The 13,345-nt window shown below is 39.1% G+C and overlaps 1 protein-coding gene across 6 annotated transcripts in view; it reads right to left on the bottom strand.

The window, feature by feature from the left end:
• REV3L (REV3 like, DNA directed polymerase zeta catalytic subunit) overlaps positions 1 to 13,345 on the bottom strand; it is a 177,219-nt gene that overhangs the window by 133,195 nt on the left and 30,679 nt on the right. The gene's annotated exons all lie outside the window — the stretch shown is intronic.

The raw sequence follows: 13,345 nt of genomic DNA, 5'->3' as shown, positions 1-13,345 counted from the left end.
GGGGCAGGAGGAGAAGGGGCCGACAGAGGATGAGATGGCTGGATGGCATCACTGACTTGATGGATGTGAGTCTGAGTGAACTCCGGGAGTTGGTGATGCACACGGAGGCCTGGCGTGCTGCGATTCATGGGTTCGCAAAGAGTCGGACACGACTGAGCGACTGATCTGATCTGATCTGAAATAAACCACATTAAGCATAACACTTTCCTTAAATTTGTAAGTTATTATAGCCATTTATTGAACCTGAAAGGGACTTGAGAGAGGGATTATGGAAATCTAATCTGTAGTTGGCTGAACATAAGTGAAGGTAGCCTGGGGACCCCATTCATGGCTGAGGAGTGAGGACAGTCTTACGTGATTGATCCCTTACTCTGTGGAGTCTGCACAAACTTCAGGTAGTGTCACAACTGAATTAAATTATAGAACATCCAAAGTTGATGTCAGAAAATTGAGAATGTATGGTTAGAAAGCAGAAACAACAGGATTTTTTTCGTACTGGGTAACATCTACAAGGGTTTTCAAAAACGGAGTCTAGTAGAAATTTGACTGCTTTTTTCTCCTTATAAAGATTGCTTTTCAAATGCTAATGAAGATATTCATAATGTCCTCCTATTCCCCACCTGTTTGCTAAGGAGTACAAGAGACTGAATTAAGGACGACTTTTCCATAGTAACAACAGTAAAATAACCAACTCCTATTTCCCTGGTAGATCAGCTGGTAAAGAATCTGCCTGCAATGCAGGAGACCCTGGTTCAATTCCTAGGTTGGGAAGATTTGCTGAAGAAGGGATAGGCTACCCACTCCAGTATTCTTGGGCTTCCCTGGTGGCTCAGATGGTAAAGAATCTGCCTGCAATGTGGGAGACCTGGGTTCGATCCCAGGTTGGGAAGATCCCCTGGAGAAGGGAAAGGCTACCCACTCCAGTATTCTGGCCTGGAGAATTCCATGGACAGAAGAGCCTGCAAGGCTACAGTCCATGGGGTTGCAAAGAGTCGGACATGACTGAGTGACTTTTACTTCACTTCACTTGCTGTTGATTATTTTAGGGCTTCCCTGGTAGCTCAGATGGTAAAGAATTCACCTGCAATGCAGGAGACCTGGGTTCAATCCCTGGGTCAGGAAGATCCCCTGGATAAGGGAATGGCAACCCATTCCAGTATTCTTGCCTGGAGAATTCCATGGCCTGCAAGGCTACAGTCCATGGGGTTGCAAAAAAGCATATATAAACAAATTCTTTTATGATTAATATGTCAAAAATCTGATGAAATGGCATGCCCAACATCCATATGTAATTTAGTTTGCAAATATTATTACAGAAAGGAAATCAGTAATCACCTTTACTTTCACAGTGACAGTGAGCCTCAGCCTGGATACTACTTCACACACCATGGTATACCATCATACTATTCTAAAAACCCTAGCCTTAAAAAATTAAACTGCTAACAGTGGTTTCAAGCTACACTTCCCAAGAAAATGTGCACCTTTCAAACTAAACATCATAAAAATAACTAGTACTTATTAACTTGCTAAAAATATAATTCTGACTTATAAAACCAATGTTTTAGTTTTCAATGTTTTAGCCAGAATGGTCAAACATATTAATCCTTACAGTATTTCAACTGAAAGGTAAATAATCCAAGGTCTTGAAGTAAAATTAATAATCCAATTTACAATCTGAAAATTCAAATCAGATGATCTAAAGCAGTATTTATAGTTAATCAAGATAAACTTATTGTCCAGTCAACTTTGTATATAAATGCCTGAATTTTTTTTCAAAGGCACATAACTAAAATGTTACAAATAATGAGATTATGCAAATCTAGTAAGTTTCTCAAGCATACTTTATGGTAGCTACACACTCAAGGACCGTAAAGTTTTACTTGTCTACAAGAAAGTAAAAAGACAATTTAAGGAATAAGAGAAAGTATTTGGAACTTGTATTTAGAATAAATAGTCTTGCAACTCAATAATAAAAAGACAAATAACCCAATTTTCAAAGAGGCAAAGGATCTGAATAGACATTTCCCAAAGAAACCGTAAAAATGGCCAATAAGTACAAGACGCTCAACCTTAGTAGCCACTAGTGAAATACAAATCAAAACCATAATTAAATATTACTTTACACCCACTAGAACAGCTATAATCAAAGAGTCAGACAATAACAAATGTTACGGAGAAACTGGAAACCTCAACGTACTGCTGATGGAAATGTTAACCGGTGTGGTTGATGTGGAATGTAGTCAGGCAGTTCTTCAAAATGTTAAACACAGGATTATCACATGACTAGCAATTCTACTCCTATATACATGCTCAAGATAAATACAAATAAATATCCACACAAAAACTTGCACATAAATGCTCATAGCAGCATTATTCGTAATAGCCAAAAGGTAGTAATAACCCAAATGTTACTCATTTGATGAATGAATATAGTGTGGAACCCATACAATGGAATATTTATTTGGCCATAAAAAGGAATGAAATACTGATAAATGGTACAACATGGATGAACCTTGAAAACCTTTTGTTAAGTTAAAGAAGTCAGACACACAAAAATCACATATTGTATGATTCCATTTTTGTGAAATGTCTAAGGCTTCCCAGGTGGCACTAGTGGTAAAGAATCTGCCTGCAAATGCAGAAGGTGCAAGATACGTGGATTTGGTCCCTGAGTTAAGAAGAGCTCCTGGAGTAGGAAATGGCAACCCACTCCAGTATTTTTGCCTGGAAAATTCCAGGGAAGAGGAGCCTGGTGGGCTATAGTTCATGGAGCCGCAAAGCTGTTACTACATATTTTTAATTGAAATATAGTTAATTTACATTATGTTGTTACATATATATTTTAACCTATCCGTACTCATTTTCTTTGGAGGTCTCTAATGAGAAGACCTAAAGAGTGAGGGCAGAAGGTGAACGGGGTGACAGAGGATGAGAAGGTTGAATGGCATCGCTGAATCAATGGATATGAATTTGAGCAAACTTCGGGGGATAGTGAAGAACAGGAAAGCTTGGCATGCTGCAGTCCATGGGGCTGCAAAGAGTCGGACACGACTGAGTGACTCTCACTCACTTTTCATATGAATAAAATGAGAAGTACAAACATTAGCCACTAAAACCACTTACACATCTTTATTTCCACATAAAGATACACTTCATACTGAATCTTGAATCACTTCATACTGAATCTTGAATCAAGATTCTATCAAATTATAGAGAGATGTTCTATTTAAACTGATCATTACTGAAACAGGTAAAGAAATTAAACATTAAAACAGAACTGTCGATGTAAGAAAGTTCTTTTTATCAGACAGTAAATAAACTCATAGTAAACTAAACTATTCACTGTATTTAATATTTACTCTCTCAAAAGGTAGAAGCAGTATAGCCTTCTCCCGATCCTTAACTCTCTTTCTCCCAAATACCCACAACTTAATTCATATACATATGAATTAAAAGTTTTCTTAGGACGGTGTTTAGTTATTTAAGAGTGCATGCATGCTACCAAACTGATATGACTAGTTAGTTCTACTAAGCATACAACTGGTCACATGGGCACCCAAATAAGGAGAAGGAGAAGTTATAAATCATGAAGATTGGGAGTCCAAAATTTTGGGCAGAAAAATATTACCAAACCTATCAAAAATAAAGCAACCAGAGTCAGTGGAGTGACATCTTTAAAGTATTAAAAGGAAAAACTGAATTTTAGTGGTTACTCCAGAATCTGGGCTTCCCAGTGGAAAAGAATCCACCTGCCAATGAAGGAGACTTGGGTTTGATCCCTGGGTCAGAAAGACACCCTGGAGAAGCAAATGGTAAGCCACTCCAGTGTTTCTGTCTGAAAAACCCCCACGGACGGAGGAGCTTGGAGTGCTACAGTTCATGGTGTTACAAAGCGTCAGACACAACTTAGTGACTGAACAACAACCAAAGTTTGTGTTATACATTTAAACATAACCTACACCAACCATTAAATAACACTACAGACGCACTTCACGGATAGTGCTTTATATAATAGTTTTCCAAGTTTTTAATAATGGTATTCCAAATTCTTCCCTCTTTTCCCTTATAACATTGCTAACGTTCATTTCCCTTCTCCAAAATCTATAATTACCCACTACGCTGCTTCTATTATTATTTTGAACAGTTATCTACTATGTCAATTAAGAACAAGAAAACAAAAGATTTTACCTTCACTTGTCCTTCTATAATGCTCTTCCTTTCTAAACATTTCACTCCACTCTCTTCTTGCTTGCATGGTTTATGAAAAGAAATCCAATATAACTCTTAGCAATTTGAAAATGATATGAGTAAGTGTAGATTTGCTATTTATCATATTTGGTGTCTTCTAATCTTCCTGGACTGGTGATTTGGTGTCTTGTCATTAATTTTGAAAAACTCTCAGCCATTATTACTTCAAATACTTCCTTTGTACCTTCCTCTAGTCCATCAAAGGCATTCTTCACTTCTATTACAATGTTTTTGATTTCCATTATTTCCCTTTCTTTCTTAAGAGTTTCTATCTCTCTACTTACGTTACCCTTCTGTTTTTACATGCTATCGACTTTTCTAATTAGATCTCTTAGTATATTAATCAGTTTAATTTTAAATTCCCAGTCTGACAATTCCAAAATCTGTGCCATATTTTACTAGTAGTAAAGCTGTGTTTACTGTAGTTACAGGTATCAGAGGCTAAAATTTCCTCTAAGGTCCTTATTTTTGTCTTTCCTATCATCTTTTGAGTTCCCTAGAAACTCCTTTGGCAATGGCACCCCACTCCAGTACTTTTGCCTAGAAAATCCTATGGACAGAGGAGCCTGGTAGGCTGCAGTCCATGGAGTCGCTAAGAGTCTGACACAACCGAGCGAATTCACTTTCACTTTTCACTTTCATGCATTGGAGAAGGAAATGGCAACGCACTCCAGCGTTCTTGCCTGGAGAATCCCGGGTACGGGGGAGCCTGGTGGGCTGCCGTCTCTGGGGTCGCACAGAGTTGGACACAACTGAAGCGACTTAGCAGCAGCAGAAACTCCTTTTAAAGTGCAAACCTTGTAGTTTTTCCACCTGTAATCCTCTGTTACTATACAGGAGCCCCACTGAGGTGGTGGTAAGATAAAAGGGGTGAGAAAAGTATTCTCTAATCCGATGGTTAGGTCTGAGTTTTCAAGTGGCCCTGTGTGCCTGGCTGTGGCCTTCGCAAATGCCTCTCAGCCTTTTTCCCCCTCTTCGATGAGGCAATAAGACTGGACAGAGCTGAAGTTGGGGATTTCCCTTTCCCTAGGCTGGTTAGGCTCTAGTAGTTTCCCTCTTTGGGCAGGGAGAGCCTGTCTCAAAGGCGATGGCAACCCACTCCATTTCTTGCCTGGAAAATCCCATGGACGGAGGAGCCTGGTAAGCTGCAGTCCATGGGGTCACTAGGAGTCGGACACAACTGAGTGACTTCACCTTCCCTTTTCCCTTTCATGCACTGGAGAAGGAAATGGCAACCCACTCCAGTGTTCTTGCCTGGAGAATCCCAGGGACGGGGGAAGCCTGGTGGGCTGCTGTCTATGGGGTCCCACAGGGTCGGACACGACTGAAGTGACTTAGCAGCAGCAGCAGCCTGTTTCAAAATGGTTTCTATTTCACTGCCCCTGTTGGAGGCAGAAAAGGACTTGCTCCTCCCGTATTCTTCACTGTGAGAACCTGACAGAGCTCGAGGAAGAAAAACTCCACAGAAGTGTGAGACCCCCTTCCCTAAAACTGAGCCCCCGGGAATGTTTAACTCTCAAGCTAATCTGCACTCAGCTTCTGGAAGTTCATCAGTTACAGTTTAAGTTTTCCTACCAGTTCCTGGCTCCATCAGCTTCTGCCCCTGGGAAGCTGGGATTCTCCATATTCGTCTGTCTCTCCAGTTTTCAGGGTATTGGTGAGCAGAGATGTTGATGTTTAGTTTGTTCAACTTTGTCCTTGTGAGTACAAGAATGACAACTTCATGTCTGAGTGAAAACCAGATTTCTTATGTCCTTCTGATATGTTCCCATCATTACTTAACACCATGTAATGTTTCTGGAGCAATAATATATTCCAGGCTCATCTTGTACATTCTCTGCCCCTGCCATGGAATCAGCTATCTCTCAAAGGTTCATTTAGTGAGAATCTTATTTGGAAATCAAGATCTGGGAGTAGGTATGCTCATTGCTATTGCTATGAGGGTGTCATTAACTGCAGAACCTTTAAGCAAACAGAGCTAGCGAATTTATATATTTATACACACCACTATATTTGTCTTTCTCTTTGCCCCCTCCTCTCTCTCCTATCTACAACCTACTTATCTAACCTCCTCTTATAAAAGCTGAGTTCATACTGACATCCCTAATTCCAAACTAATACCCCCAGAGACATTCTAAAGTGAAGTTGCTCAGTCGTGTCCGACTCTTTGCAACCCCGAGGACTATAGCCTACCAGGCTCCTCCATCCACAGGATTCTCCAGGCAAGAATACTGGAGCGGGTTGCCATTTCCTTCTTCAGGGAATCTTCCCGATCCAGGGACCGAACCCGGGTCTCCCGCATTGCAGGCAGACGCTTTAACCTCTGAGCAACCAGGGAAGTCCCTAGTTGTCCCCATTTCCATGTTTCTCTCTTGTCCAAAAGTTAGAAACCTGGCTCCCATTTTCCTAAATATATTTACCTGTCTTCAAAAACTTAGAAAATGTAAAAAGTAGTTTCAGAATTACTAGACATTTCAACTGAGAAAGGCATACCTCCTAACTAGAATTCAGTATTTGTTAACTGTTATTTTCTGGGAGGAGCAGGGGAAGAGTCATAAAATTTCCATTTGGTGCAAGACACAAATACTGGAACTTAATTTTGACAAATATGTGTATCTTCATGAAGTTATGGAACATTTCCCATTTTCATCAACCCCAAAATTCCCCTGTGCCACTTTTCAGTCAATCCCCATGTCCTCTGAGGAAATCAGTATTCTAATTTTTCACAATAGTTTTGTCTAGCACTTCATAAAAGTGAAATCACGCTGTACATATCTCTTTTGTGCTTGAGTTCTTTTGCTCAGCACAGTGATTTTGATATTCATCCATAACATCACATGTCAGTAGCCAATTCCTTTTTATTGCTCCATAGTAAGTCCTTGTCTGGGTATTTCTCAGTTTACCCATTTAATATATGAAACGAGAGATTCAAGGTGCCTAAAGTCACACATTCAACTGGCTGAGAAGTCCAAGGACCTCAGAACCTGAAGAACTCTATGTTCTTGATTCTTAGTCTGATGTTCTTTTCACTTTATCAAACCACCACTTCAAACAAGCTAAAAAAACAACAAAAACTGAGGGGTTATATTTTTTATCAAATAAATTTAGTGATTAAAAGGAAGTACCCATTCACAGTAAACACTGATGTTTCTTCAATAATCCACACTTCTTCCTAATCTTTACTTCTGCCAATGCTGATTGTAAATTTACCTAGCATTTCTCAAATATCTCCTGTATTACCAACCTATATTCTGTCCTAAATGAGAATCACTTATATGTTCACTGATGTCTCCTATTTAATCTTATCAGTTGCCAAGAGGAGTACTCTAACTCTAGCATTTCCAGACAATTATCAGCCTTTCACATCTCTTCTCAAAACTGTCAAATCATCCATTTCTATTTAGAAAATGTATCAATCTTTATTTTTTTTATTTTTTTATTTTACAATATTGTATTGGTTTTGCCATACATTGACATGAATCTGCCATGTGTTCCCCATCCTGAACCCCTCTCCTACCTCCCTCCCCATCCCATCCCTCTGGGTCATCCCAGTGCACCAGCCCCAAGCATCCTGTATGCTGTATTGAACCTGGACTGGTGATTCATTTCATATATGATAATTTACATGTTTCAATGCCATTCTCCCAAACCATCCCACCCTCGCCCTCTCCCACAGAGTCCAAAAGACTGTTCTATACATCTTTGTCTCTTTTGGTGTCTCATATACAGGGTTATCGTTACCATCTTTCTAAATTCCATATATATGCGTTAGTATACTATATTGGTGTTTCTCTTTCTGGCTTACTTTACTCTGTATAAATAGGCTCCAGTTTCAGCCACCTCATTAGAACTGATTCAAATGTATTCTTTTTAATGGCTGAGTAATACTCCATTGTGTATATGTACCACTGCTTTCTTTATCCATTCATCTGCTGATGGACATCTAGGTTGCTTCCATGTCCTGGCTATTATAAACAGTGCTGCGGTGAACATTGGGGTACACGTGTCTCTTTCCATTCTGGTTTCCTCCGTGTGTATGCCTAGTAGTGGGACTGCTGGGTCATATGGCAGTTCTATTTCCAGTTTTTTAAGGAATCTCCACACTGTTCTCCATAGTGGCTGTACTAGTTTGCATGCCCACCAACAGTGTAAGAGGGTTCCCTTTTCTCCACACCCTCTCCAGCATTTATTGCTTGTAGACTTTTGGATAGCAGCCATTCTGACTGGCGTGAAGTGGTACCTCACAGTGGTTTTGATTGCATTTCTCTGATAATGAGTAATGTTGTTCCATCTCTCTTTAAAACATATCATAAAAGGCAGTTCTTCAATCCATAGTCTTTAAGTTCCTTCTCAGAGCACAATTAACTTTGTTATTCAGACTGAAGGATGAGAACTTTTCTGTACTACCAAATGCTACCCCTTTCCCCTCCTGATGGTCTATGGTGGCACAATACAAGGTGACCCTGGATCTCTTCCCCAAAATCTGGGACGTCCCTGGCAGTCCAGTGGTTAGGACCTGGCACTTTAACTGCTGAACCAGGTTCAGTGCCTGGTTGGGGAACTTAAGATCCTTCCTACACTTGGCTGCAGTGGCTGCAATGTAAGTTGGTGCAGCCACCATGGAAAACAGTAGGGAGGTTCCTCAAGAAACGAAAAAGAGAGCTGCCATATGATTCAGCAATCCCACTCCTGGGCATATTTCCAAACAAAACTATAATTCAAAAAGATATATGCACCCCTATCTGCATAGCGCTATTCAAAATAGCTAAAACGTGGAAACAACCTAAATGACAGATGAATGGATGATGATGTTTTGTATGTGTATATGCAGGGAAACCCACATGGGCTTCCCTGGTGGCTCAGACAGTAAAGAATCTGCCTGCAGTGCAGGAGATTCAGGTTCAGTCCCTAGGTTGGGAAGATGTCCTGGAGAAGGGAATGGTAACCCACTCCAGTATTCTAGTCTGTAGAACTCCATGGACAGAGGAGCCTGGAGAGCTACATACCGTCCATGGGGTCACAATGAGTTGGACACAACTGAACACTCAGGCATACACACACACACATACATACACAATGAAACACTACTAGGCCATAAAAAAGAATGAAATTATGTCATTGCAGAAACATGGATGGACCCAGAGATTACCATATTAAGTGAAGAAAGAAAGAAAGACAAATACCCTATGATATCACTTATATGTGGAATCTAAAATATGACACAAATGGGTTGATCTACTAAACAAACTCACAGACATAAAGAATAAACTTGTGGTTGCCAAAGGAGGGGAGTAGGGGAGGGATAAAGTGGGAGTTTGGGGTTAGCAGATGCAAACTAGTAAACACAGAATGGATAACCAACAAGGTCCTACTATACAGCACAGGGAACTATATTCAATAACCTGTGATAAACAATAACAAAAAATTATATATATATATATATCTATATATATCTGAATCAGTTTGCTGTACAGCAGAAATTAAAACACATTGTAAATCAACTATAATTTAAGAAAAAAATTAAAATAAATAATTAATGGTATTAATTCAGAAATTGGCATATTAAAGTTACCCTTACAAAGCTCACAAAGAAAATCTCTTTTTAAAATATTTTCTAGCCTAGCTGTTCCAAAAAAATTAGGGGAATACACCAACAATTGATCATACATTTTTACTGCACAACTAGTATCTAAAAGGCCTTGCAGAGGCATTGTGGATTTTAAAATAAATCAAATACATGCTCTTGCCTTTAAAGACCTGGGGACAGAGTTGGGGCACCAAGTTACATGGTAAGACATAACAGAGATAGAAACAAACTGCTTAGGGAGCCCAGAGGAAAGAGAAGTTAATTAGAATTGGGGGTGTGGCAAAAAAGGCTTCACAGAAATAATAACTGCATTATACTTTAAATGATGGGTAGGAATTTGACAGAGGAAAAGGAAACTGGAAAATGCAGAGCAGGAAAAAACTAAAGGGAACAACATAAGAGAGGTATGGAAATTAGGGGAAAAAAAGACTATATTCAGGAAAAATTCAGAAGTAGGGCTGAAATGTGAAATGAAAGAAAAGATTGAAGAGAGATTGAGAAAGTCCCCAGACAGTATAAAAAAAGTTCACTGTTAGCAGTGGGGATTCAAAGAATTTTGAGCTGTAGAAACACACAAAATCTAGGTTCCTGCTATCAGATGAGTCTCTCTATAAATAAATATGAGCTAAGTTTTACTTTAATAACTATACTGTCTTACAGCCATCAATTCACCAACTCCTCTGTGAGAATTAGGATCAGAATAAATGCTGAGGCTGGTTAAATGTTAAATTTTAAAGAAGGTCCAGTTGCTCAATGGTCAACGTGATTATAAACAAAGAGGTTGATCATATACTGCCAACCAAACTAGGATTTTTGATAATAAAAATAATAAAGTTATTATTTTTTATAATAACTGTTAGTAATTATGTTAGGGTAAATTAGGAACATCCTAGGGAAACAGGGATATATGGTTATCTTAGTTATGAAAACTATCCAAATCACTGGGACGCTTTACTTTTTCTTTAAGATTCTCTCACAGCGGGAATCTCTGGTGGAGCAGAAGGAGAATCTAACATTTGATTCTGAGATTAGTGGCTATCTAATTAAAAGAGATAGGCACATGTTAAAAATGAATAACATCTATACTTTTTATAGTAGCAGAGACTTGAAGAGTGAATAGTTTCACGCAAATCTCTATAAGACTTCTTTACCTTAACTAATGACACCATGGGGCTTCCCTACTGGCTCAGACAGTAAAGAACCTGCTTGCAATGCGGGAGGACCCAGGTTCAAACCCTGGGTCGGGACGATCCCCCCTGGAGAAGGGAATGGCAACCCACGCCAGTATTCTTGCCTGAAAAATCCCATGGGCAGAGGAGCCTGCTGGGCCACAGTCCACAGTATCGCAAAGAGTAGGACACGACTGAGGGACTAACACTTTCACAATGACGTCATGAACCAAGAGGAACTATATACAGATTACTAACCTCACAAGCACATTTAGACTCAGTCGGTATTTCCTGAGCTTCTGTGTTTAATTTCTACATTTGAAAACAAGTTAGTTTCTAAATATGCCTACCATCTCAAAGTATATTACTTCTTTGTTTTAACATACTGCAGGGGGAAAAAAAATCTGTTTTTATTTCTACAGTTACAGAAAGCACTTGATGGTTTGCAAAAGACTGTTATGTGGGTGGTTGCAACACTTGGCCTTTAGCCTCTTGCCAAATACCTCACCACATGTGTTCTGAATCACCAGTAAACCCAGATGCCCTCATCTGCAGTATCTCCAATCTAACAAGAAATTAATTAAGAGACAAAATAATCCTATGATCTTAATTAATGAAACTGAAACTTCTAATCTAATGTTAGGAATTTAGGAAAGTAATTTAACCTCTTTATAAACATTAATTTTGGTCCAAGTCTAAGACCTGATTAAACAAGGTCCTGACACTACAAAAAGACTTTTTATATTTAAAACTTCAAACTTCTTATATCTAAAAAATATATACAATCACCCTACGCCAAGGGTTGGCAACTTTTTCCGTAACAGGACAAATAGTAAAATTTTAGGTTTTGTGAGTCCGAGAGTCTCTGTTCCAACTACTCAGAGCCTGCTGAAGCACAAAAACAGCCACAGATAATACAAAATAAATGAGAGGTGCTGTGATCCAATAAAACTACTTACAAAAAGGTGGCTGGATTTGGCTCTCAGGACTGTAGTTTGCAACCCTTTAGAGCATAAACTTCTGTGAATCACTAGTGCCTTGGACAGTGTCTGGTATATAATATATACTCAGTTTTATTATGAAACACAGTATTTATCAATCAAAAAACATCAGCAAAATGTCTGAGCTACCTTGGTATAAACATTGTATTTAGTAAGTATTATTTGAGGCTTTAACTTCCCAGTTAGAATTTATAGGTTGGTATTTCTCTCACACAAAATACTTAATTCTAAAATGTTTATTAAAATTTTTTACTTTCATTTAATATTAATCATGGTCATGTCATACTGAACCCTGCTTATGCAAGATGAATGTTAATTTTCTGACTCCTCAGGGCTATTCACATAAATAGGCAATCTGATTACAAGGGCTAGAGCTGAAAGGTCATAGTAAGTTAAAGCCAGAGCTCATACCCTGGCAAAGGAGAGTCAAAGGCAAGTGAAAAGAACTCTGCTGAGGAAACTGGTGTGAAGAGAAGAGAAAGGAAGAAAAGACCTGTCTGTACTATGCAATGAAGACTTGAGAAATTACTCTGTATTATAATAATAAATTTCCTTTTTATTAGAGCTTCTTTGAAAAGGCTTCTGTTCTTTGCAACTAAATGATTCCCAGCTAGAAAATGGATCATGGAGCATTTTGGAGAAGTGCTAGGAGTTGAGCTGAATCTCTAACAAATGAATAGACAGGGCTTCCAGTCTAGATGGAGTAAGAGGGAACAGATTTACCCTCCTGCCAAAAAAAACTAAAAAACAGAAAAATATATGAAACTGGTTTTCAGACACTGAACAAGGGCTGGTATAGGAGAGTTAACCCATGAAAAGCGAAAAAAAATGAGCCCCTTCCCACAGCTCCCTCCTTAGTTTCCAGGGAGCAGAAGAATGAAGGAACCTAGGTGGAGCCCAGCACTACCCCTGGGTTGAGGACCAGAGAGAAGCAAGCTGCAGAGTGAGAATGGGGATCTAGATCTACAGAGGGGCTCCCTCAAGTCTTTCCAGAACAATATCACTACGTGCTTGTGAGGAATCTACCCCGAGCAGGAGAAAAAAAGGAGCAGAGGGAACAATCTCAGAGGCTCAGACGGTGGTAGGAATAATTTTTGTGTTTCATTCAGAAAGAAAAAAAATCTCATACTTCACAGGATATCAGGTGGAATAATCATAAGTTATTGCCTCAGGAGAGGAGCAAAATCAGCCCTAGATAAAATTTGCTCTAGTCCCACCTAACCAAGCATAAAAAATAAGCTCTGCAAGTGTCAAACTACTTCCAAGTCACTCAGCAGTGTCCCAGAATAAATATTTCTAGAAATAAAAAAATTTCCAGAATACAGCAAGGTAAAATTCAT

This window comes from Bos javanicus, chromosome 9 (genome assembly GCF_032452875.1).
Source record: "Bos javanicus breed banteng chromosome 9, ARS-OSU_banteng_1.0, whole genome shotgun sequence".
Classification (NCBI taxonomy): Eukaryota; Metazoa; Chordata; class Mammalia; order Artiodactyla; family Bovidae; genus Bos; species Bos javanicus.
The sequence above is the reverse complement of the archived record's forward strand: the minus strand, read 5'-3'. Positions and strand labels throughout refer to the sequence as shown.